Genomic DNA, 25,858 nt, shown 5'->3' on the forward strand with positions numbered 1-25,858 from the left:
AATTTTTAGCTAGCCATATCCAACACTTGATATGAAAAAAATCGTTCCATATTTATTATTTATTCATTCTTCCCTCGTTTCGTTCCAAACCCTATTTTTTCTTTCTTTTGTGTTAGACAAGTAATTTTCATATTCAAATCATGGTTAGGTTTAGAGTTTGGGAAAGGGTTTAAACTTAGAAAAAAATCATCATAACAGTTCATTTGTTCGTTGATTTTTCTCTATAGGAGTAAAAGTCAGATGTTTTTGTATGAGCCAACCCTTATGTATGTTTCTTATGATTCTGCCATCTTGTACTATTATTACGACTTCACATGAGACCAGGTTGACATTTGCTCTGGCATTAATTGAACTAATTTTATGCTTTGTTTAAATTGTACTTTTGTCAGGAACATTTTTAGTGTACCCATCGACTACAAATATAAGCAAGTCACCTGTAACTTATTATTGTGTCTGATTAGTTGTGGTCCTAAAACTGACATAAACAGAAATAAAAGCAAACCTCTTAAACATGGTAAAATTAAAACAATGCTCAATAAATTGTTAAATGTATTAACAATAATACAATAAAACCATGCCACTGAAATAGTGGCCTCTCAGCTAGCGGAACTCACATAATTGATTCAACAACTCTCACAACTCCATCAGTCTCCTGACTCTGACTCCACTGCTGAGGTTTCTTCACCGGCCCCAGCGGTTCTCCCTAGCGCTGGACGCTCTGAGGCCCAGGTCAATTCTCCACCTCCATTCACAGGTGAGGCGGGGTCCTGTCGCACGTTCCTCACGCAGTATTCGCTCTGTTTCTCGCTGCAGCCATCAACTTACTCCACGGAGGCAGTTAATTCTGCATTCGTTATCACGCTCCTGACCAGGAAGGCTGGCCAGTGGGGAATTGTTGTATGGGAGAGTTGCCACCCTTGCTGCTCGTCATTCCAGGAGTTTTCGTCTGAGCTTCGAGTTTTTGACGGATCTGTACCTGGACAAGAAGCTTCTAGGATTCTGTCTGGTTTGACTCAGGGTTACCGCTCTGTTGCGGACTATGCTATCAAGTTCCGCACTCTTGTCACATTCGGCGAATGGAATGAGACAGCCCATTGGAGTCAGTTCCTGGAGGGCTTATCTGATACAATCCAAGATAAGATTTACACTTTGGAATTGCCTTCCCGTTTTGACCTGGTCACTCTGGCCATTAGCGTTTACCAGCGCCTTGTACTCTGATGCAGTCAGTGTCGCTCCTCACCTCCCAAGCCGGCTGACCATTACCATCCTCCCACTCCTGCGCCGGGATATCAGAGCAACTACCCGAAACAGAACCCATGCAGATTGGGAGGACAGGCTTATCACAGAGAGAGAGGCAGCGCTGTATGTCTGAGGGGCTTTGTCTCTACTGTGCTAGTCCTGGTCATGTCATCGGCAACTATCCGGTAAAAGCCTCCGCCTGCCGGTAGACAAGGGAATACTGGCGACAACAATTCCTCTGAGCAAAAACCCCGCATAACGACCTGTTCTCCCGGCCCGGCTGCAGCACGGAACGACTATTCACTCTGTTTCCACCCTGGTGTACTCCGGAGCGGAGGGAAACTTCATTGATGCCGCCACGGATTCCAGGTGGCAGATTCCGATGGTAAAGTTGGCCAAACTCATTACGGCGGACTCCCTTAGCGGCTCACCCCTGACTATCTTAACACATTCTATGGAGCCGCTCACCCTCGTCACAGGCAACCACACTGAGCAGCTCTCCTTTCTGCTTGTCTGCTCTCCCTCTACAACGGTGGTACTGGAATATCCTTGGTTGGCAACACACAATCCACATTTTGACTGGTTAACCAATTCTGTTCTAGCCTGGGGCCTTATTGTCTCTCCCATTGTGCGTGTCTTTTCAGGTTGAACCAGTGGATTTATCCAGTGTATCCATGGCAAACCACGATCTGGGGGTGGTGTTCAGTAGGTCCCATGCCACGACCCTTCCTCCTCATTGCCCGTATGATTGTGCAATCGATCTACACCCTGGGACTTCTCCTCCATGAGGTCAGTTGTATTCGCTCTCTGCTCCCGAGAGGGTGGCCATGAATAAATATATTAATGATTCTGTGGCAGCCGGTCTCATCCGCCCTTCCTCTTCCCCTACAGGGGCGGGGGTTCTTCTTCGTGAGCAAGAAGGACAGCTCGCTTAGACCCTGTATAGATTATCAGGGGCTGAATGATATCATGGTGAAGAATAGCTATCCTTTGCCGTTGATGTCTTCAGCTTTCGAACTCTTGCAGGGGGTGTCTGTCTTTACGAAGTTGAATCTACACAGTGCTTATCACCTGATTCAGATCAGGAAGGGGGTGAGTGGAAGACAGCTTTTAACCCCCATAGGGGCACTTTGAATATTTGGTCATGCCGTTCAGATTAGTCAGTGCCCCAGCTGTCTTCCACTGGTTCATGAATGACGTGCTTCAGGCCATGGTTTATCAATTCATTTTTGACCATTTAGACGATATTCTGATCTTCTCCCAGAATATTGAGGACCATGTCCAGCATGTCAGGCAGGTGCTTCAGTGACTGCTAGAGAACCGACTGTTTAAGGTGGAGAAGTGTGTTTTTCATGCGCAATCTGTTCCATTCCTGGGTTTCATCGTCTCGTCCGAGGGAGTGCGCATGGACCCTGTTAAAGTTAAAGTGGTTTCTGTTTGGCCAACCCCAGACTCCCACAAGTCTTTGCAAATATTTCTGGGGTTCGCTCATTTTTACCGACGATTAGTTAGAAACTTCAGTCAGCTCGCGAACTGACGGATCTCACCTCTACCCGAACTAAGTTCTATTGGTTCTCACGGGCAGAAGCTGAATTTTCCAAATTTAAAGGTTTACTACTGCTCCCATTCTTAATACTCCTGACCCTTCACATCAGTTTGTGGTGGAGGTGGATGCGTCAGAGTTTGGGGTCGGTGCTGTCTCAACGCTCTTCTTCGGACAGGAGGATGCATCCGTGTGCCTTCTTTTCGCATCATCTGACCCCAGCCGAACGGAATTACGGCATCGGTAATAGGGAGTTGTTGGCTGTCAGACCGGCCTTGGGGGAATAGCGTCACTGGTTAGAGGTTTTTTGGGTACCTTTCATAGTCTGGACTGACCATAAGAACTTCGAGTATATCCGCAGAGCTAAACGTCTTAACTTTAGACATGCTCATTGGATGCTTTTTTCACCCGTTTCGATTTCATTTTATCCTACCCTCCGGGCTCCAAGAACACAAAGCCCGATGCTCTATCCCGATGTTTTGAACTTGGGACCTCCAACACCCCTTCGGATACCATCCTCCCCGCGTCCCGGGTGGTGGGCATGGTGTCTTGGGACGTGGAGTCTAAAGTCCGTTCCGTTCCGTGCTGCGTTACACCACCTCACCCGATGGATGCCCAACGGGTCTGTTATTTGTTCCGTGGTCAGTCCAGATGCATGTTCTCCAGTGGGGCAACTCGTCCAATGTCGCCTGTCATCCAGGGGCTCCTTGTACTCAGGTGTTCATTAAACAGCGATTCTGGTGGCCGTCACTAACACAGAATGTTCGGCGTTACGTTTCCGCTTGCCCTGTCTGTGCCACTAACAAGACTTCCTGTCAGCCTCCGGCTGGGCTCCTCCGACTGCTGTCAGTCCCTTCGAGACCCTGGTCTCACATCGCCATGGACTTTGTTACCGGTCTCCCCCCTTCCCATGGCAACACAGTCCTCTTGAACATGGTGGACCATTTTTCATTTTATTCCCCTACCCAAATTACCTTCAGTGAGGGAGATAGTGGTTGAAGTCATTAATCACATCTACCGCATTCATGGCCTCCCGGTCAATATGGTTTCTGACAGGGTACCCCAGTTTGTGTCACGCTTTTGAGCAGAATTCTGCCGACAGCTGGGGGTACTGTAAGTCTGTCCTCTGGGTTCCATCCCCAGACTAATGGGCAGATGGAGCGGAGGAACAAAGAGCTTGAAAAGACCCTGCGTTGCGTGTGGTAGTGTCACGGTCTCAGTTAGTCCATTGGTTTTGTTCTAGTTTGTGATTAAATGTTCTCTCTGTTGGGTTCAGGTGTCACTGGCTCGCAAAATCAGCATTGCCATGGAAGCCTTGATTGTTACCATGGCAACGCTGATCATTCCAGCTTGCTGCAGGTGATCTGAATCTGATCGCCATTAGTTCCCTGGCTATATCTACCTCAGTCTTTTTTTGTGTTCGTTGATTGATTGTTTGTTTGAGTCCTGTTGCTTACCACTCTCTTCCTTTGCCCTAGTATACCCTGTATTGTGTTCTGTGTACTGGTTACCAGTCTGTGCTGCATGCGCCGGGATTATGGTTACCATTCTGCCTGTTGCCTCCCCTCCTTTGACGCTTCTCCTGAGTTTCTCCTCAGCGATACCTCTCTGCACTGGAACTGTTCTGCACACAACCACTACGCACACAAGCCTACGAACATACTACAAACCCCCCGATTTAAAGCTTTACCAGCATTGCTGTGTTGTTAAATAAATATCAGATCATTGTCTCCACACTTGGACCTTTTGTCTCATCCTTGCTGACAATAATAATCTTTGGAATAAACAGTTCTTCTGCCAAGTAATATAGTTCATGTTTATGGGTGTTAAGCAGTGTATGGACACAACATAAGTTTATTGGCATTTTAAAACAGTAAAAAAAGACCCAGTAATCTCCAACCGAGTCTCATTGAATGAACACTACTATAACTATATTTTTGCAAACTGACATGTGCCAAATTCTCTGTTTTGTTGCAGTTTCCTGGTGAAATGAACACTAGAGGTGCTACAACAACTGTACATTCACACAAATCACAACTGCAATGGCTGATTATGACTTTATAAACACTTATTTTTTCAGACTGTTACTCACACACTGCTATGTTATGATATCCAAACACTATAATGCATCTTGAGATCAGGTTGGTAATCTCACATGTGTCTCCTCTGAAGTATTAGAAGAGACCTAAACATTGTCTCAGAATGTGCTCAGACTCGCCAAGATACCAAAGTCTGCAAGCAAATGTCAGAGATTTAAATATGAACTCAAATATTTCTCATCAAATTCTTCCAAGACCAAATGATCTGAGCTATGCCATCCATGTCCAAATTATAGCTTTATACACTTACTGTATGTCAGCAATTGTTACATTTTGTGTTCATTTTTATTTCTTATAAGGAATATTTGTAAAAAAACAAAAACAAAAACATCTGAGACAAAGTTGCTTCTTAAATGCGACATAACTGGAGCTCCAGTAAATCTTCTGAGCAATGAAAGAGCAACATCTGAGCAATAACAGTTGATTAGTTCAACAGGCTCGGGGCTTTTTAGGGTACATTTCTCAGAAAGCAGAAGTGAGATGATACTTTTATGTGATACTTTTACAGAGGGACTTTTTCCCCTGTTGAATCACGTCTTGAATTTTAGACCTTTATAATGTCAGGCCAAGCAGAAAATCCCCATCTGCTAAAGTGTGCTGAAAATTTACAACTCAGCACTGCTATGGGTTTTTACAGATTTCTTCTAAATAGTTTGTTCCATTCAGAGGAACATTAATCATTCACAGTCTATCAAGTACATCAAGTGTATTCAAGTACATCAAATCTACAGTATACACCTCTCTTCAAGGCTTCAGACAAGGCTTTGTCAAACCAACATAAAAAATTTGTCTTAAAGGAATATTCCAGGTTCAATACAAGTTAAGCTCAATCGACAGCTTTTGTGGCATAGTGTTGATTACCACAAAAAATTATTTCAACTGATCTATCTTTTTCTTTCAAAAAAGGAAAAATCTGTCAAGGAAAAGTCAATGGGGCCAATCTGTAAACGTCAAAATACTGTTTAAAAAGTATAGCCACAAGAAAAAAACAATATTCGTGTTAACATGATTTTAGTGTGATGAAATCACTTACTAACCTTTTCTGTGTAAAGTTATATCTAATTTTATGATCTTTAGGAAGCACCACTAATAATAAAAAAAACCTTCACAGCTTGACACTTAAAAAAGTATTTTATCCGATGATTGGCTTCTTAAAATTGTTATAGTAGGAAAGCTAACTCTGCTGCGATGGTGATGTAACTTCGTAAACCTAAAATGACCATAAATACGCCGATTTAAACAACTTCAAAGCTCAAATAATACACAAGTTTTAACAAAAGAATTAATGTAAATGCTTTATAAAATAAGCTTCAAATGTCCACCTTTAAACACTCCATACATTGGCGTCATTCACTTCCATTACAAACAAAACGAAGAGGACCCATTTAGACCCCTAAGACTGAAAGACTTCACAAACAGTATCAACATTTTGACATTTTTATGAGTCACATTTTTTTTTTTTTGCCACCCTGAGGATTTACCCAAACTTGAAAATGTTTGAAAACTTTTTTTAAATGAATGATCAAGTTGTGCACACATGTATTCAAAGTGCTTGATGGTTACACCACATGACATTTTTAAAGTCACTGAATATATATATATATATTTTTTTAGAAAATGCTATACATGTTTTTCAAAAATGTGTGAAACCAACATGGACTCAATACATTTCTCAGAAAACTAGACTTTTAAAAGATTTCTCATTTTAACACGTTGGACAACCTTATTTGTGATTGACCCATTTTCTGTTTTGTTCTAAAAAAAATTTAGGTCCCTCTGGTTGAGCAGCACTATAAGGCAGAGTTTGGCAGGTTTCTGCAGCACCAGTACTCCATCGAGCGGGTCAGTGGAGCTTCACAGCTCAAGATCTCATTTCCACAAGTCGTAGAGCACAATGATATCATCATCTGCATGGCACAGATTCTGGAAAACTCTTTCGCCAAGGCCAAGAACGGTGACGAGGTTGGGATCAAATTATCAAGTATGTCACATTTTCCTTCATTCTAAGCACATACTGCAGTGACTATTAACAGAATTATTTCAGAGTCCAGTGAAATGGCTTCACCCCCTGTTAGAAATAGAAAGGAGACCAAAGCTCCTCCTTTGAGGTTTCATGTGACAGTTGATTTCTGGCTGATCCAGCTCTCCTGTGAGTCTATCTGGCACTGTTCACAACAAGGTGGAATTCCCCCTCTGTGGCATATGCTCTTTGTTTTTTCTTTGTTTTGCTTTTACACTCTTTATTGTTTTTTTTTGTTTTTTTGGTTCACAGGCCAAAAGTCTGTTGCATTCATCGGTGCCTGAGTGGTTCAAATTCAGCTGAGATTTCCTGTCATTTTCTCACACTCCGAGCTCCAATGCATATCCTATTCGGGCCCTCAGGGGCCAAACTGGCAGCACCTTTCGAGTCCGATTTATAAAATGTGGCCCCATCAAATATCCTTCCTCCACCACCGCTGTCAGGTCTGTGAAATGCAGACTCCCACCTTTTTTTCAAAGGCCTCTTGGGGACGTTAGAAGGCAGCACAATTAACTACTGTAAATGGAGACGTGGACTGGAGGTGCACAGCAGTGTTTGGTTGTGTGCTATCCGCCTTTGTTGATTAGAAACACATGTTGAGAAATATAACCAAGAGCTTATTCTTACTCCCCCTCTCTCCAACATATATTTCTAATCTATGAATAGACTATGTATTAATTTATGTATGCCTAATATATTTCAAGGAATGTTCCGGGTTCAATACAAGTTAAGCTCAGTCGACAGCATTTATGGCATTATGTTGATTACCACACACACACACACACACACACACACACACACACACACACACACACACACAAAAAAAGACTCATTCCTTATTTAAAAAATAAAAAGCAAAAATCTAGGCTAAAGTGAGGCACTTACAATGGATGTGACTGGGGTCAATCCGTAAACATTAAAATAATCACTGTTTCAAAAGTGTAGCCACAAGACATAAACATAATGTGTACACATTATTTTAGTTTGATAAAATTAAGGACTGATTACAATTACGGTGTTTACCAGATTACAAGGTAACACTGGATATAATTTTATACAGAATGTTAGTAAGCTATTTTATTATACTAAATTAATATTAGCAAATATAATGTTTGTGTCTTGTGACAAAACATTTTAAACAGTAAATTTTAATGTTTATGAACTGGCCATATTAAATTTTATTCTACATGCTTTACTGTAATCATGAATTTTGCATTTATTTATTTTCTAAACAAGGGACAGGTCGAAATGATTTTTGTGTGGTAATCAACATTATGGGCTCTATTTTCGTGAGCGTGCAAAAGCGCAGTGCCATGTGCAAAGACCATGCGTTATGTCTTATCCAATTTTCGTGAGAGCGCTAATTCTAAGCGCAATTATCATGTCAGCGCAAAGCGCAAGTGGGTGTGGTTGGGAGTGTTTGCACTATCTGTGGGTGTATGCACACAAACTGTGGGTGTATTGTATGTTAATGAAGTGGCGAAAAGCGCAATTTGCTGTTTTCCTGATAAATAGGTCATTGCACTAAGACGTTTCAGAGCACATCTGTTTTCAGCACAAAGTCTAAACTCAGTTTCTGCATTTGCAGTTTGGAGATTCCACCAGCAGGTGGTAATAAAGTTAATGTCCCAACTCTTAAAAAATAGAGAACATTAAATGATGTCCCTGACAAATCACTGTTGTAGCCATTTAATGAAACAAGATTTTATGAGATTTGTGTTAAACAAACTATAGGTCATGGTTTATTTTTCAATTATTATTATTATGTTTAATATTTATGATATAATTTGTATTGGTATTTTTCCACCTGTCGTCAGAGTGATTTTTAAGTCACAGCAAAAGGGGCCGGTGGAAGTTGGAGAGGGTTAAATGTTTGACCACTTAGCTACCGTAGCTACCACCCCTGGAGTCACGAGTTCGAATACAGGGTGTGCTTAGTGACTCCAGCCAGGTCTCCTAAGCAACCAAATTGGCCCGGTTGCTAGGGAGGGTATAGTTACATGGGGTAACCTCCTCATGGTCACGATTAATGGTTCTCGCTCTCAATGGGGTGCGTGGTAAGTTGTGCGTGGATCGCGGAGAGTAGTATGATCCTCCATATGCGGAGTCTCCGTGGTGTCATGCACGTGATAAGATGCACAGATTGACGGTCTCAGAAGCGGAGACAACTGAGACTTGTCCTCCGCCACCCGGATTGAGATGAGTAACCGTGACACCACGAGGACCTACTAAGTAGTGGGAATTGGGCATGCCAAATTGGGAGAAAATGGGATAAAAAAATAAATAAAAAAAATAAGCTGATTTTGGTTAGTTATCAGTGTATTGCTGTGCATGCAAACACACTCAATGGCATGAGTGTCGGGCGGGACTATCTGTTTATAGTAGATAATTTTCATTTTTGGGTGAACTATCTCATAATTTACTCACCCTCATGCCTTCCCAAATGTTTACGACTTTCTTCAGCAGAACACAAACAAAGATTGTTAGAAAAAATATCTCAGCTCTGTTTGTCCTCACAATGCAAGTGAATGATGATCAGACACTTGTAGATCCAAAAATCACATAAAGGAAACATAATAGTAATCCATATGACTCCAGTGGTTAAATCCATATCTTCAGAAGCGATATGATAGGTGTGGGTGTGAAACAGAACAATATTTATGTCCTTTTTCACTCTAATTTCAGTCTCCACTTTCACATGTGAAATTGAAACTAAACAGGCACCACATGTGACTTTCAGATGTGAAAGTAAAAAAATGATTTAAATTTTGATGTGTTTTTCACCAACACCTATTATATCACTTCTGAAGATATGGATTAAACCACTGGAGTCTTATGAATTACTTTTGTGTTTCCTTTATGTGATTCACTTGCATTGTATGGACCTACAGTGCTGAGATATTTTTCTAACAGTCTTTGTGTTCTGCAGATGAAAGAAAGTCACACATCTGGGATGGCATGAGGGTGAGTAGATGTGAGTAGAATTTTCATTTTTGGGTGAACTATCCCTTTAAGGGCAGACGGCAAAGTATTCAGGAAACCTGTTTGAAAACAATAAACTATTTTTGCAATTCTGTTTGTTGAGTCATCAAAAAATTCATTTGAGCAATCTCTGTAAAATCATTATCCAGTATTCGTAAATGAATTGAATAGTTATGCAATTAGTCAAATGGTGTGGGAACCCTGATATAAACACACACCAACAAAAATACACATACGCACATAGACAAATTCTAGAATTTGCTTAACTTTTGCCAAATCAGAATCTAATCTTCCCTAACCATTTCTCTCTACTCCCTCCCCCACGCCCTCCTCTACATCTCTTACTCTTTTCTCCACCACAAGCTGTTTCCAATGTTCCACATGGCCTCTGTGCTGGAGGCAGCTATAAACCTCTGCATGCTTGACATGCTTTTCCGCCCAGGAGAAAGAATCAGCACGAGCTTCACTGAGACCCTGCATTAGTATTATTACTCTGCTGCTCTGTTAAATCATGACTATTTACACCATTCCACCTTGTGGACCCACTAATCAGTGCAAATAATTCCAGGCGCATGCGCATACGTTCAGAGTATGTGCGGTTAGAAAAATCGCGTTCAGTGCTCGAGCCCTCTGCTGATGACGAAATTTGCATCATGCGTTCTGCTCGCAGACGCCTAGTGTTCGCATCTGACCTAAGTATACTTTGGGCTGAATCGTTCTTGATTATCTGCATTTTTCTGTGTATTCGGTTAAAACGACAAGCTAAAATATATTTAGCAGTCAAAAACTTTATAATAATAAGAAAACACATTTCTATTGCATGGTCTTCGCTAGTTGCACACAACAAATGCACAAACAAGTAAAGTCCAGTTCCTGAACAAATTACTCTTTTGAGCTTGAACTAATGAAATTCAACTATTGACCTAAATTATTGACTAATAAATCTTCCTCAGATTTAAACTTTGATGTTCTCTATGGAGTACCCATTCACTTCCATTGTATGGAAAAATAAGAGCAGCATCAATATTCTTCAAAATTATCCTCTTTTAATAGTGTTTGGAATGACATGAGGACGAATAAATGACAATATATATATATATATATATATATATATATATATATATATATATATATATATATATATATATATATAGTTTGTTTTTGTTTTTTGGTGAACTTTCCCTTTAAGTGGAATCAGAACTAAAACCATTAAATTCCTTAAGATTCCTAGAAAACTTGTCTTTCCCCATCAGTATGTGTCCCAGGAGCAGATTCATACATGTTATTGGTCAGTTCACAGCTCATCTGTTTGCCATGTGTGATCTGGAGCTATAGTTTCAACAGTATGTGTCTTGTTATTTTGATGCATTACAGGTCTGCGCCAACCTGGATGCTTTCACAATAAAAACAAAGACTTTTGAGGGGGAGGAGGCAAAACAACCATACAAAAGGATCGCTAGAGCAGAAGAGAGGAAAGAGGTAATACAGCTCAACAGAACTTAAAGGTCAAGTGTTTAATTTCTGTGTACAAATCAGAATTGCAGTCGCTTTCTTTGAGTGGCTCTTTAGAGTCAGTAAACCATTTTTTATAAAACTTGCTTTGTTCACAGATGCATTGTCATGATGGAACAAAAAAGGGTGCTCTATAAACTGTTGCAACTAAGTTGGAAGCACACAATTCTCTTGAATTTCATTGTATGGTGTAGCATTAAATAGGGATGCACCAATCCGATACCTGGATCGGTACTGGCTCTGATACTGACGTTTTTAGACGGATCGTGTATCGGTCCGACGAGCCCGATCCAAATCTGATCCTGTGTGTTAGTCATGTTCGTTACTTTCAAGCGGCAAAAATGACAAAAGAACCACAAAGTCACCATTAAATTAGTCCATATGACTCGTGCATTTTGTTCAAAGCCACTTGAAGATATGCAATAGCTCTGTGAATCTGTGAGATCACAAAAGGCTGCATTTAAAAAGTAAATATAGAGTATGCATGTGCAGCGCGTTAGTGAATGATGCAGCTCTGTGATGCTGAACATGCTGGCCCTCAAAGTGATGCACAATATGTGAGTGCTCCACACGGACAACATCTGTGTTCGCTTATAACATGCATTGAGAAAGGCACTGGAGGAGCATTTCACCAAATTTTGAATAAGAATAAGAAGCAAATTAAACTGAGAACTAGCCCACATACAGACACTTACAGGACTTCCTGGAGTGATCTGACCATCAAAATAAAAGCCAGAGGGTTTTAAAGCTAAAGGTGCACAACTGAAATATTTTACTCTTGTATTATGAAATTCTATAAGTCAATAATAATAATAATGTATTATCATTTTTATTTGTTAACAAATTACAACAATATTTAAGTCAAATGGGTTCCAAAAAATTACTGTGTGAATGAAAAGTGAACTGATATCTTACAACTAAATTGAAAAAAAGAGATCTGAATCCTTTATAAGTCCAGATTCAAGTTGAAAAAACTGGGCAAAGAAAACTGGCCTCTTTTCTACTGAAGACTTAGACTGGTCTACTGATCATTTTGTTGCTACATAATCCAGTAGACTTGTTAACAATAATAGGCTACACATTTATATTGAAATGTGTAGTTAAAGGTTTGTGTTTCTTTGCATATAAGAGAGTACCCCTAATTAGCATCACACAGTGAGGTATAGATATTCTAAACTGATTATGAAAAAAAACAGTGGTATCGGGTCGGGATCGGTATCGGCCAATGAGATTTCAGGTATTGGAATCAGAAGAGAATAAGTAGTATCGGTGCATCCCTAGCATTTAAGCAATGTTCCAGGTCCAATACAAGTTAAGCTCAATCAACAGCATTTGTAGCATAGTATTCAGGGTTTGAAATTAACACCCGCCAACCTGCAATATGGGTATTTCATACACAGTGGGGGGTAATTTTGCTCATCTACCCGCCACAGTGACAAATGACAAGAAGTGTTAGACACAAAGAAACACACTTGATTATATTTTGAAGAACAGATGAAAGAAAAGCCATTGATGCATGTGTCTGATTAGTTGTGTGTTCAGAAGTTACCTCTGTCCCAGATGAGCGCAGACCGAGCGCTTCTCATGGAACACACGCATGCAACCTAGTCTCATAGAATGAACGTGACAAACTGACTTTTTATGTGCCGCTTTCTACATTTCGTCACAGTTTCCTGGTGTAATGGACTCTAAAGACGCTACAACAACTGTTCATTTTATTCACTTTCACACAAATCACGAGTACAACAGCTGATTATGATTTATTAGAAACACTTAATTTTCACACTATTACTCACACTGCTGTTGGGCTATCACATTTTTTTTTCTATAACGCATCATTTGAAAAAACAATAAATTAAATTCCGGTTGAAACATCAACAAGATGTCATCGAGAGAGAGCTCCCAAGGAGAATATTTGTGGAACCCCCCCCCCCCACAAAAAAGACATTGAATTAACATTGGATGCAATTTATTTTCATGAGGTGAAGGGGGCATAAGATGGAAACTAGGTGTAAAACGAAGAAAAATGTACAAACATCAGAAATACACGACGATGAAACCGGGCACTCTTACAGCCCACAAGTAAGTACCCCTGTGGGAGCTTCAATACGACCATCTGGAGAGACGAGTATTATTCTTCAGGAAGTAAGAGAATTTCGTCAAGATAATAAAACCCAACTCGATGACATTAAGGGGGAAACTGCGAAAACCAACTCTGTATTGGAAGAGGCAGAGGGTCGCATCGTAACAGTGGAAGAAAGGATTCATAATGTAGAGGAAGTACTCACGGGGATGCTAAAGCTGCACGCTATGATGGAATCGAATATCACAGATGTAGAGGGCCGCTCCAGATGTAAAACTTCAGGATATACGGAATACACGAAGGTGCAGAGAAAGGTTCTCCGACCATGACCGCGTTTCTGGAAAAGTTTCTTCGAGAAAATCTCAATATACCAGAAGACACGACACCCCAGATTGAGAGAGCTCACCGGTCACTCGGTGCGCAGCCACCGCCGGATGCACAACCAAGATCAATCGTTGTCAAATTTCTAAGCTTTGTAACCAAAGAACAGATAGTAGCTTGTCAAAAGAGAGGATTCACCTGGCAGGGAAGGCAAATTAGCTTTGACAATGATTACGCCCCCTGAGTCCTTCAGATGAGAAGGGAATTTGCAGAAGTACGGAAAGTCCTGAAAGACAGAGAAGTGAAGTTTAAAATGCTGTACCCTGCCCGTTTGAAGGTGCAATATGAGGAAGGAGTGAATATCTATGATACAGTTGAGGAGGCGATGCGAGATATGCCAAATAGAGGATTCCCTGTGCAGATCATCAGCCCTCCAGACAGTCTTATGGAACAGATTCGGCGACTGACGTGGCAGAGAAGCGGCCGACGTATTGAAGGATGCGAGCCCCCCCAGAGAAGGAAGAAAAGCTTCAAGGAGAGACTGCAAACTTTCCGGAGAGACCCGTCTGCCGTAATTTTATCATCTGCCTAGACTCTGAATGGAGCGGACACTCTACAGATAAGAAAAACGGGTAGGAATGCACAATTGCATGAAAGAAGTCAGATAGACTGAAATGAGTAGTTGTCGGAGTAACAAAACTACAAATATAATGTGGGTATAATATGTTTGATTAACCTAGCTGATAAACCACAAATCAGAAGAATCGGGACATAAGGGTGGACAGTTTTAATGGTTTTCTGTTTCGCCACCATCCTCAAGGGAACCTTCTACAGTTTCTGGAAGATGGGTTTTCCCTTGGTGCCAGTTTGGACTGGAATGGTCATGGTCACAGGACTCACCTTTATTATGGACGTTTTCTTGGCATTTTTCTTATTGTTTGTTAATATTTCAGGTTTTTTGTTGTTTATTAGTTTGCTGCTGTTCTTTAAAATGAAGGGGAAGCTACATGCAATTAAGATGTCTTTAGTAATATCACTTTATAGCTCAACGTACATTATAAGCAAAGTATGAGAATTGTTTCATTTAATGTCAATGGTGTATTCAGTCCAGTTAAAAGAGGGAAGATCCTGTCTAAACTAAAGAAGGAAAAGTCAGACATAGCGTTTCTACAAGAAACACACCTTTATGATGCAGAACATGCTAAATTACACAGAATGGGCTTCAAATATGTATATTTTTCATCTTATAAATTAGGGCATAAAAGGGGAGTGGCAATACTTATATCAGGAAAAATTAACTATGAACATATAACAGAAATCAAAGACAAAGAAGGGAGATTTATAATAACAGGGAAAATAGAGGGAACTGTTGTGAGTTTTCTGAATGTGTCTGCCCCCCCAGGTAGTGACTGGAATTTTTATAGACAAATATTTGACTTAATGGTTACTAAGGCCCAAGGGAATATAATTTGTGGAGGCCTAAATCCGAGACTGAACTGCTCCAGTGGAAATTTAGAATTAAAACCAATAAGTAAGAAGGTGAATGGCTTGAAGGAAATGGGAATTATAGATGTCTGGAGAGATCGGAATCCAACATGTAGAGACTATACTCATTACTCCCATCCCCATGCAATATATTCTAGAACAGATTATTTATTTTTAATGTGTAATATAGGGACCACAGATATCTCAGATCATAGCCCTATATTCATGTCTTTGTTTAAATAGAAAATTCAGGTCCACAGTTTGGAGAATTAACTCAGATATTTTGATAACCCTCAAATTAAACAAGGTCAAAAATATAACATACCTAGAACTGAACAACAATGGAGAGGTGGCTCCGTCGATACTTTGGGATGCGCTTAAAATAGTAATAAGGGGTAAAATAATTGCCGTCACATCTTTAAAGTAACTTAGAAGGCAAAGATTACAAGACTTGGAAATTAAGCTAAAAAATGTAAAGGATGAACATACACTGAGCAGTAGTGTGCTGCAAGATATAAAAATACCAACTACAGAGATAAACGAAATATATACTCAAGAAACACACACACACAAAAAAAACTTCTGTTCTTAAAACAACAATATGTAATAATGATATGCAGATTGAATCATTCTTAGCCTCTTTAGATTTACCTCCGATCTCAGAGGAACAAAATACAAATTTAGTAGCTGAAATTACAATGGAAGAGCTGAAAATAGCTGTGTTAAAGTTAAAGGTAAATAAGTCCCCAGGAGCTGACGGTTTCTCAGCTGAGTGGTACAAATCTATGTTTGAACAATTGGCCCCAACATTGTTAAAAGCTTGTAATTGGCTTTTACAAAAAAAGGACATTTTACCCTCATGGAGGGAGACGATCATCTCAGTCATACGTTGGACTGTGGCAGTTACAGTCCAATTAGTGTTCTAAATATAGATTATAAATTGTTCACTTTGATTTTGGCACGAAGACTAGATAAAATTCTCCCAGACCTTATTCATTTTGACCAGACAGGCTTCATTCGTCAAAGGCAAACAAGACAATATCAGAAAAACTTTACACATTATTAGACGCATCTCAGAGCACAAAACTGAACCAGTCTTGATAAGCCTTGATGCACAGAAAGCTTTTGAATCTGTTAGATGGAATTTTCTATACAAAGTGTTAACAAAATTTGGTTCCCACAAGAGTTTTACTGAAATAATTGAGGTATTATACAATAGGCCACGTGCAAGAATCAAAATTAATGGAGATCTATCAGATCCTTTTGAACTGGAATGCGGCACCAGGCAGGGATGCCCAATTTCTCCCCTCTTTTTTGCCTTATTGAACCTTTGAGTCAATGGATTAAACAGAATCATTCAATTAAAGGTATAGATGTGGAAGCAGGGGAGAAAAAGTTAGCTCTCTTTGCTGACGATACACTTATATGTTTGGGCCAACCTACACAGTCACTTTTTGACTTCTTAGATGGACATACAGCACTTTCTGGTTATAAGCTTAACATCTCAAAAACCCAAGTACTAACTTTTAATTATGACCCACCTATACAAATTAAAGGAAAGTATAATTTGAAATGGGATGCAGGATCAATTAAATATATGGGAGTAAATTTGACTGGTGATTGTTCAAAACTGTTTGATTTGAATTATGGTTCTCTAAACATGAAAATAAAATCTGATTTACTAAGGTGGAACCTCATTCCATTTTTAAGTTGAATTTCCAGAGTCGCATCTGTTAAAATGAATATTCTGCCAAAATTGTTATATCTTTTCCAGACACTTCCAATAGAAATACAGATGCAACAGTGCAGGGAATGGGATAAATTAATAAAGATTTTTATGGCAAGGTAGGTTAAATCTTCCTTGCTTACAACTATATTATTATGCAGCCCAATTAAGACCTTTAGTCTGTTGGAGTTGTCCATCGTATTTGGCTAGATGGAAGGACATAGAGAGCAAAATGATAGAAGGAATTCCATTAGCAGCTCTGATTGCAGATAATAAACTAAAGAATAGAAAAGTTGATAAAAACAAATCCATGGATTAACCTAGCATTAAAAATTTGGCACAAGGCTGTAGAATTATGTGGTTTAGAAGATACATCCAAAATTCTAAGATGGTGTGCATTTGATACAGATTTTGTCCCAAATAGAACATATGATAGATTCCAAACCTGGGCTAGACATGGTATTTCAAATTATCTCACGTTATTCAATAAGGCAATACTTCACAGTTTTGACTCTATGAAGGAGAAGTATGGACTGATTTCTATAGATATCTCCAAGACAGACATTATGTCGACCGAAATATTAAGCCAATATTGGAATCAACCGATAAAGGAATAATAAAGGTGTTCTTATCAGAATGTACATCTCACCCATGTATTAAGGTGATTTCAAAATGATGACGGGTTTCTCCAAGCTAAACCAGAAAATACATTATATGTTAAAGAGAAATGGGAAAAAGAAGGGATCCTTACTATCTCTAGGGAGGATTGGGGTAATATTTGTAAATTACCATGGAAATCCACAAATTCAGCAATGAGAATTTAGCTGAAAAAAATGTTGTAAGATTTTTTATTACTCCCTCTCAGAAATCATGTGGGTAAAGTGAAGCTAATCACCACAATATTTTTTGGGAGTGCCAAAGGCTTCTTCCCTACTGGCAAGAGATTAAAGCTATCTTTGGGGTGGTAATTCCCTTCAAATGTGAAACACTATATTTGGGTAACATTTCATTCGAGGGGTGGGATGAAAATAAGAAACTTATGTTGATTCTTCTGGCAGCCAGTAAAAAAACAATCACAAGAAAATGGCTGAAGCCAGAACCGCCCACTGCTGAAGAATGGATAGATATAATACACAATATATATGTGATGGAAAAACTTTCTTTTTCTTTAAAAATTCAGACTGATTCCTTTTTCCTAATCTGGACTAAATGGACTGAATACATTAAACCCTAACTGAACTGTTAGAAAAAATGTATGTAAGATATCATCTTTAAGTCTTATAATGTGTTAGTTACATTGTATATAGTTGCTGTTTAATGTAAAAACTTTGGAAAATTAAGGAATTTGTATTCAGAATTGATATCTGGTATCATTCTTGGTCAGTGTGTACGTTTTTGTCTGATAGACAAAAAAAAAAAAAAAAAAAAAAAAAGAGCCCTGCCAAACACGCAAGCGGACACTTGAGACGAAAGCGACACAAAACAACGTGGCTGTTCGGTTAAGTTTAGTCGTTGGTTTAGGGTAAGGATGTCTGTTTTCACCTCTCATTTGCATTTAGGACACTATTGGTAAGGTTTAGGTTACAGTTTTAGGTTAGAAAGTTACGTTTTACTCATTAAAACCTCCATCTAATATTCCATCATATTCACCTTAAAAACCTCATCTGATTACGACACCATTTCACTCACTTTTGGCGCCCCCCGCTGGACATTTCAGTGGGAAACTCCAGCCAAACGTGTTATGAAGCACGTAATTTTGTTTTGCAGAAATTCTGCCACGGTAACGTCTGAAAACAGTTTGCAAGAATAGTGCCAATAGTACCATTTACTCCGAATGGTGCCAAAAACAAAAATACATCCAGTGAGCAGCAGTTCTGTGGACAGAAATGCCTTGTTGATGAGAGAGGTCAACAGAGAATGGCCAGACTAGTTTGAACTGAGTCTATGGTAACTCAGATAACCACTGTGTACAATTGTAGTGAGAAGAATATCATCTCAGAATGCTATTTTGAGATGCGGGTTGGCATTGTTTTGGCGGCACAAGGGGGACCTACATAATATTAGGCAGGTGGTTTTAATGTTGTGGCTGATCAGTGTGTGTATATATATCAGTGGCTAATTAAAGTGGCTGGTAAAATTGGGAATTCACCAGCCATTGTTGCTGGTGGGAAAAAAGTTAATTTCATACCCTGACATTGTTGTTTAATGTACCATAAACATTTATTTAGTCTTGTCCCTCCTTTTCTTTAAAAAGTGTAACTGTGTAACGTTATATCCAATTTTACAACTTTGTTGCCATGACAATGCAACACCGCAAACACTAAAAAGACTATAAAAATGACTTAAATAATACAAGTTTAAACAGAAATTATAAGCTTCACATTTCTGCTTTTAAATCCTCCAAAAAATTGGCCCCATTCACTTCAATTGTAAGTGCCTCACAAAAGTGCCTTTTTTTTTCTTTTCTTTTTTTTTTTTTTTTTTTTTTAGAGAAAAGGAGGAACGAGTCAATAATTTTTCGTGGTAATCAATATAATGCCAAATGCTGTCGATTGAGCTTAACTAGTATTGAACACAGAATATTCCTTTAAGATTTGTTTTCACTAGAATTACTGAAATAGCCATATATCCATATATGTATAGTCCATATATTTTTGGCCATATGTATAGATGTATTTAAAACATAAGAAAACAAAAAGCTTCTACCTCTGTGGCATGTTAAAGGACCCGTTTGGAGATGTGATCAAAAAGATCATGGATGAAATCCACACACATGCTGAACTGAAGCCCCTCTGTGAGCCTGGCACATAGAACTATGAACAGTGGGTGGTACGGAAAGAACAAAACGGTGAGACAACTCATGTTTAACTGCCTTTTAGAGAGCTCTCAGATATTTAGAGTTGGTTTTATTTTTTCATAAATGTACATTTATTTTATTTTAAAAGTCAATGTGAAATGTCATTCCCAACCCAATTTACTTTAATAATATAATGTACAGTGGTGTGAAAAAGTGTTTGCCCCCTTCCTGATTTCTTATTTTTTTTGCATGTTTGTCACACTTAAATGTTTCAGATCATCAAACAAGTTTAAATATTAGTCAAAGATAACACAAGTAAACACAAAATGCAGTTTTTAAATGAAGGTTGTTATTATTAAGGGAAAACAAAATCCAAACCTACATGGCCCTGTGTGAAAAAGTGTTTGCCCCACCTGTTAAAACATAACTTAACTGTGGTTTATCACACCTGAGTTCAATTTCTCTAGCCACACCCAGGCCTGATTACTGCCACACCTGTTCTCAATCAAGAAATCACTTAAATAGGACCTGCCTGACAAAGAAGTAGACCAAAAGATCTTCAAAAGCTAGACATCATGCCAAGAACATCCAAAGAAATTCAGGAACAAATGAGAAAGAAAGTAGTTGAGATCTATCAGTCTGGAAAAGGTTATAAAGCCATTTCTAAAGCTTTGGGACTCCAGAGAACCACAGTGAGAGCCATTATCCACAAATGGCGAAAACATGGAACAGTGGTGAACCTTCCCAGGAGTGGCCGGCCGACCAAAATTACCCCAAGAGCGCAGCGGCGACTCATCCAAGAGGTCACAAAAGACCCCACAACAACATCCAGAACTGCAGGCCTCACTTGCCTCAGTTAAGGTCAGTGTTCATGACTCCACCATAAGAAAGAGACTGGGCAAAAATGGCCTGCATGGCAGAGTTCCAAGACGAAAACCACTGCTGAGCAAAAAGAACATTAAGGCTCGTGGCATTTCAGAAAAAGAACATCATACCAACAGTAAAATATGGTGGTGGTAGTGTGATGGTCTGGGGCTGTTTTGCTGCTTCAGGACCTGGAAGACTTGCTGTGATAAATGGAACCATGAATTCTGCTGTCTACCAAAAAATCCTGAAGGAGAATGTCCGGCCATCTGTTCGTGACCTCAAGCTGAAGCGAACTTGGGTTCTGCAGCAGGACAATGATCCAAAACACACCAGCAAGTCCACCTCTGAATGGCTGAAGAAAAACAAAATGAAGACTTTGGAGTGGCCTAGTCAAAGTCCTGACCAGAATCCTATTGAGATGCTGTGGCATGACCTTAAAAAGGCAGTTCATGCTCGAAAACCCTCCAATGTGGCTGAATTACAACAATTCTGCAAAGATGAGTGGGCCAAAATTCCTCCACAGCACTGTAAAAGACTCATTGCAAGTTATCGCAAACGCTTGATTGCAGTTGTTGCTGCTAAGGGTGGCCCAACCAGTTATTAGGTTTAGGGGGCAATCACTTTTTCACACAGGGCCATGTAGGTTTGGATTTTGTTTTCCCTTAATAATAACAACCTTCATTTAAAAACTGCAATTTGTGTTTACTTGTGTTATCTTTGACTAATATTTAAACTTGTTTGATGATCTGAAACATTTAAGTGTGACAAACATGCAAAAAAATAAGAAATCAGGAAGGGGGCAAACACTTTTTCACACCACTGTATGTCAGATCACAAAAGGATCTCAAACAAGGAAAGAAATGTTGGACAGGACTTCATTTTATCCATCAGGAACTAATTGGATTGTGGAATGTGGGTGTTACATATCAGAATGGAGTCAGGTGATTGGAGGGGAGGGGTTGAAAATTAAGATGAATTTGTAATATCAGCTGAAAAGAAAAGGTGATTTAGAGACCGAACAAGTTATTGCATTTTGATCTAAGATAAACATTTTGGGGATAATGTACACAACAAGACCAGGACCTCGTTTCCCAATAACGATTAATCTTAGCAGTTAAGAGCGTTTTCTACGAGCGATTCTACGAACGTAGAATCAAAACTGCTCTTAACATGAATGCACGAGGACGTGCTTTAAGTGCTACTTAAGAGAGTCACTGTCCATGCAACAGTGCTGAAATGTGAATGTATAGTGCTGCTCGTCATTGTAACTTTAATATATTTGTGCGAAACTTTACAATAATTTGTAATTTACCTCGCTAATATTTGTTTAAAAAAATTCTACCTAATTAACTACATATTTACATAGTGTTTTACAATAATTTTGTGCAGAACTATTTCTTTTACACAACCTGCTTCCATAATCAGTTGTGCATGTGTAATATTTCGTTTTCACATATTTCCTTCGATATGAAAGCTTCCAGGATTAGTGAAGACAGCAGAGGCCCCATGTATGATCCTGATAATTACAAGCATTCATTAAATATTACGAGGTTCATCGTGTTATCACGGAGCGCAAAATAGAAGATGAGCTTTAGGGACATTCACCAATGACATGGGGGGTCTGCTCTTTACTCCCAAAATTGATAACGGTGACAGTAATGCTGCATGTGCGGTGCTACACAACTTGTTGTGCTGGCGAGACAGCCTTTGGGTCTCAGATAGGAAGAAGAGACAAGGATGATAAGCCAATATATAATCGATTTCAAACCAGCTGTACATTTTGCTGGCTGCTGGTGAATGTCAGGATCTATCAAGTTATCCAAAAATACATAAAAAAATGCAATTCACAAAGCAATTTCTTGAATACGCCTTTACTATGATGAACATGTTTTCAATTTCTGGGTTCATTTTCATTTTTATATTTTCATTCTGGGACTTAAAGTAAAAAATCTCCAAGTGTTGTAACTTTCTGGAGACAGTAAATGATAAAATCTTATTAAAAGCTGAAATTCTTGAAAAAAAAAACACTGGCATAAGTAGTTTGTAATAATGTTATTATTATTTCTTAATAATCAAATCAAAATCAAATCAAATCACATTTATTGTCACACAGCCATATACACAAGTGCAATAGTGTGTGAAATTCTTGGGTGCAGTTCCGATCAATATAGCAGTCGTGAAAGTGATGAGACATATACCAATTACAATAACATCAAATTAACACAACACAATTTAAACATCTGATATACACATAATTACACACAACAATATACAAATAACATACACTGTACAGAATACAATACGCACTATATAGATACACATTATTCAATGAAAATAAAAAAGTATATATAGAATGTACAGTAGGCTGTATTCATAAAAACTGTTAAGTAACTAAGTAATTAATTAACATGTAACTAATTAATACAATATTATTAATAATTAAAACATTATTAACACATGTTTTAACCGTTCTGTTGTCATGTGACAAAAAATAAAAACAGAGGTACCCTTTAGACCCCATGACTGTGTGTGAAGAAAAAAAAACATGAAAAATATGTTTGAAAACTCTTAAATTATTAAATTGTGTACACTCATATATATTCAAGGTTAAAAAAAAAATTTTAATGCCTTGTTTTAACTGATGGTTACGCAACTTTTTATTTTTCGTAAAAAATGCTAATAACGTTTTTTTTTTTTTCGTTTTTTTTTTAATGGACGAAACCAATTTGGACACACAGACTACATTTCTACAAACTTGACACATGTTTTAAACTACATAATTAAAAGATTCCTAATTTCTATCACATCGGACAACCTTATTTGTCAATTACCCGAATACATCTGCACAGCTCTTGCTAAATATTGGTGTCTGTGTATCTTCTACCTCCACACTTCTTTGCCATTTTTGCACAAACCAACATTTAACCACCATACAGAAGAAATCATAAGCAATGTGTCACGATAAGCTGCAGTAATAATAAGGTGTCTTTCCTGTTTTTAAAGGAAAAGGGTGTTTTTATTTTAGTTTTTTACTGTGATCTTCAAATGCAGCAACTGAATTTAACCTCATTTCAGACACAGTTTTCTTTAAGAGTTCTAACAATTGAACAGATCTTAGTTGTCAAATATACAGGTGCATCTCAATAAATTAGAATGTCATGGAAAAGTTCATTTATTTCAGTAATTCAAACTCAAATTGTGAAACTCGTGTATTAAATAAATTCAATGCATACAGACTGAAGTAGTTTAAGTCTTTGGTTCTTTTAATTGTGATGATTTTGGCTCACATTTAACAAAAACCCACCAATTCACTATCTCAACAAATTAGAATACATCATAAGACCAATAAAAAAAATTTTTTTGTGAATTGTTGGCCTTCTGGAAAGTATGTTCATTTACTGTATATGTACTCAATACTTGGTAGGGGCTCCTTTTGCTTTAATTACTGCCTCAATTCGGCGTGGCATGGAGGTGATCAGTTTGTGGCACTGCTGAGGTGGTATGGAAGCCCAGGTTTCTTTGACAGTGGCCTTCAGCTCATCTGCATTTTTTGGTCTCTTGTTTCTCATTTTCCTCTTGACAATACCCCATAGATTCTCTATGGGGTTCAGGTCTGGTGAGTTTGCTGGCCAGTCAAGCACACCAACACCATGGTCATTTAATCAACTTTTGCTGCTTTTGGCAGTGTGGGCAGGTGCCAAATCCTGCTGGAAAATGAAATCAGCATCTTTAAAAAGCTGGTCAGCAGAAGGAAGCATGAAGTGCTCCAAAATTTCTTGGTAAACGGGTGCAGTGACTTTGGTTTTCAAAAAACACAATGGACCAACACCAGCAGATGACATTGCACCCCAAATCATCACAGACTGTGGAAACTTAACACTGGACTTCAAGCAACTTGGGCTATGAGCTTCTCCACCCTTCCTCCAGACTCTAGGACCTTGGTTTCCAAATGAAATACAAAACTTGCTCTCATCTGAAAAGAGGACTTTGGACCACTGGGCAACAGTCCAGTTCTTCTTCTCCTTAGCCCAGGTAAGACACCTCTGACGTTGTCTGTGGTTCAGGAGTGGCTTAACAAGAGGAATATGACAACTGTAGCCAAATTCCTTGACATGTCTGTGTGTGGTGGCTCTTGATGCCTTGACCCCAGCCTCAGTCCATTCCTTGTGAAGTTCACCCAAATTCTTGAATCGATTTTGCTTGACAATCATAAGGCTGCGGTTCTCTCAGTTGGTTGTGCATCTTTTTCTTCCACACTTTTTCCTTCCACTCAACTTTCTGTTAACATGCTTGGATACAGCACTCTGTGAACAGCCAGCTTCTTTGGCAATGAATGTTTGTGGCTTACCCTCCTTGTGAAGGGTGTCAATGATTGTCTTCTGGACAATTGTCAGATCAGCAGTCTTCCCCATAATTGTGTAGCCTAGTGAACCAACCTGAGAGACCATTTTGAAGGCTCAGGAAACCTTTGCAGGTGTTTTGAGTTGATTAGCTGATTGGCATGTCACCATATTCTAATTTGTTGAGATAGTGAATTGGTGGGTTTTTGTTAAAGGTGAGCCAAAATCATCACAATTAAAAGAACCAAAGACTTAAACTACTTCAGTCTGTATGCATTGAATTTATTTAATACACGAGTTTCACAATTTGAGTTGAATTACTGAAATAAATGAACTTTTCCACGACATTCTAATTTATTGAGATGCACCTGTATATTTGAAAGAGAAAAAAAAACATCTACAAAGGCAACTATTATGACTATCAGTAAGGGAATTATAATACAATAATTTATAACTTTGTATTATATTACCCTGTAATTAGTTTAAAAAAAAAAAAAACTAATAGATGCAAAGAGGTTTCTAATACAGCTGCTGAAAGAGTGACAGTAAATCTGTCATCTTGTGACTGTCTCTTGTGACTGTCGTAATTTCTTTACATTTTTTTTTTTCACAGAAGTACATCAGAAAGGTACAAGACTGTGTAGTTATTTTATGAGTGAATTAACTATTCATCCATTGAAGCATTATGAATGACAGTAACATGAAACATCTGTACAAAATAAAACTATTCAGTATAAGCCATTGTTTATTTTATTGCAAAAAAGTTTAATAAAAGGTTATTGCAAAATATTAAAATATTCACAAGTAGTTTGAGAGCGCAGGGAGACCGACTCTGATTACGTCA

General features: G+C 38.7%; 1 pseudogene; it reads left to right on the forward strand.

Annotated features, from left to right (window-relative positions):
• LOC127448044 (interferon-induced helicase C domain-containing protein 1-like) overlaps window positions 1-25,858 on the forward strand; it is a 43,947-nt pseudogene that overhangs the window by 11,351 nt on the left and 6,738 nt on the right.

This window comes from Myxocyprinus asiaticus, chromosome 11 (genome assembly GCF_019703515.2).
Source record: "Myxocyprinus asiaticus isolate MX2 ecotype Aquarium Trade chromosome 11, UBuf_Myxa_2, whole genome shotgun sequence".
NCBI classification, from domain to species: domain Eukaryota; kingdom Metazoa; phylum Chordata; class Actinopteri; order Cypriniformes; family Catostomidae; genus Myxocyprinus; species Myxocyprinus asiaticus.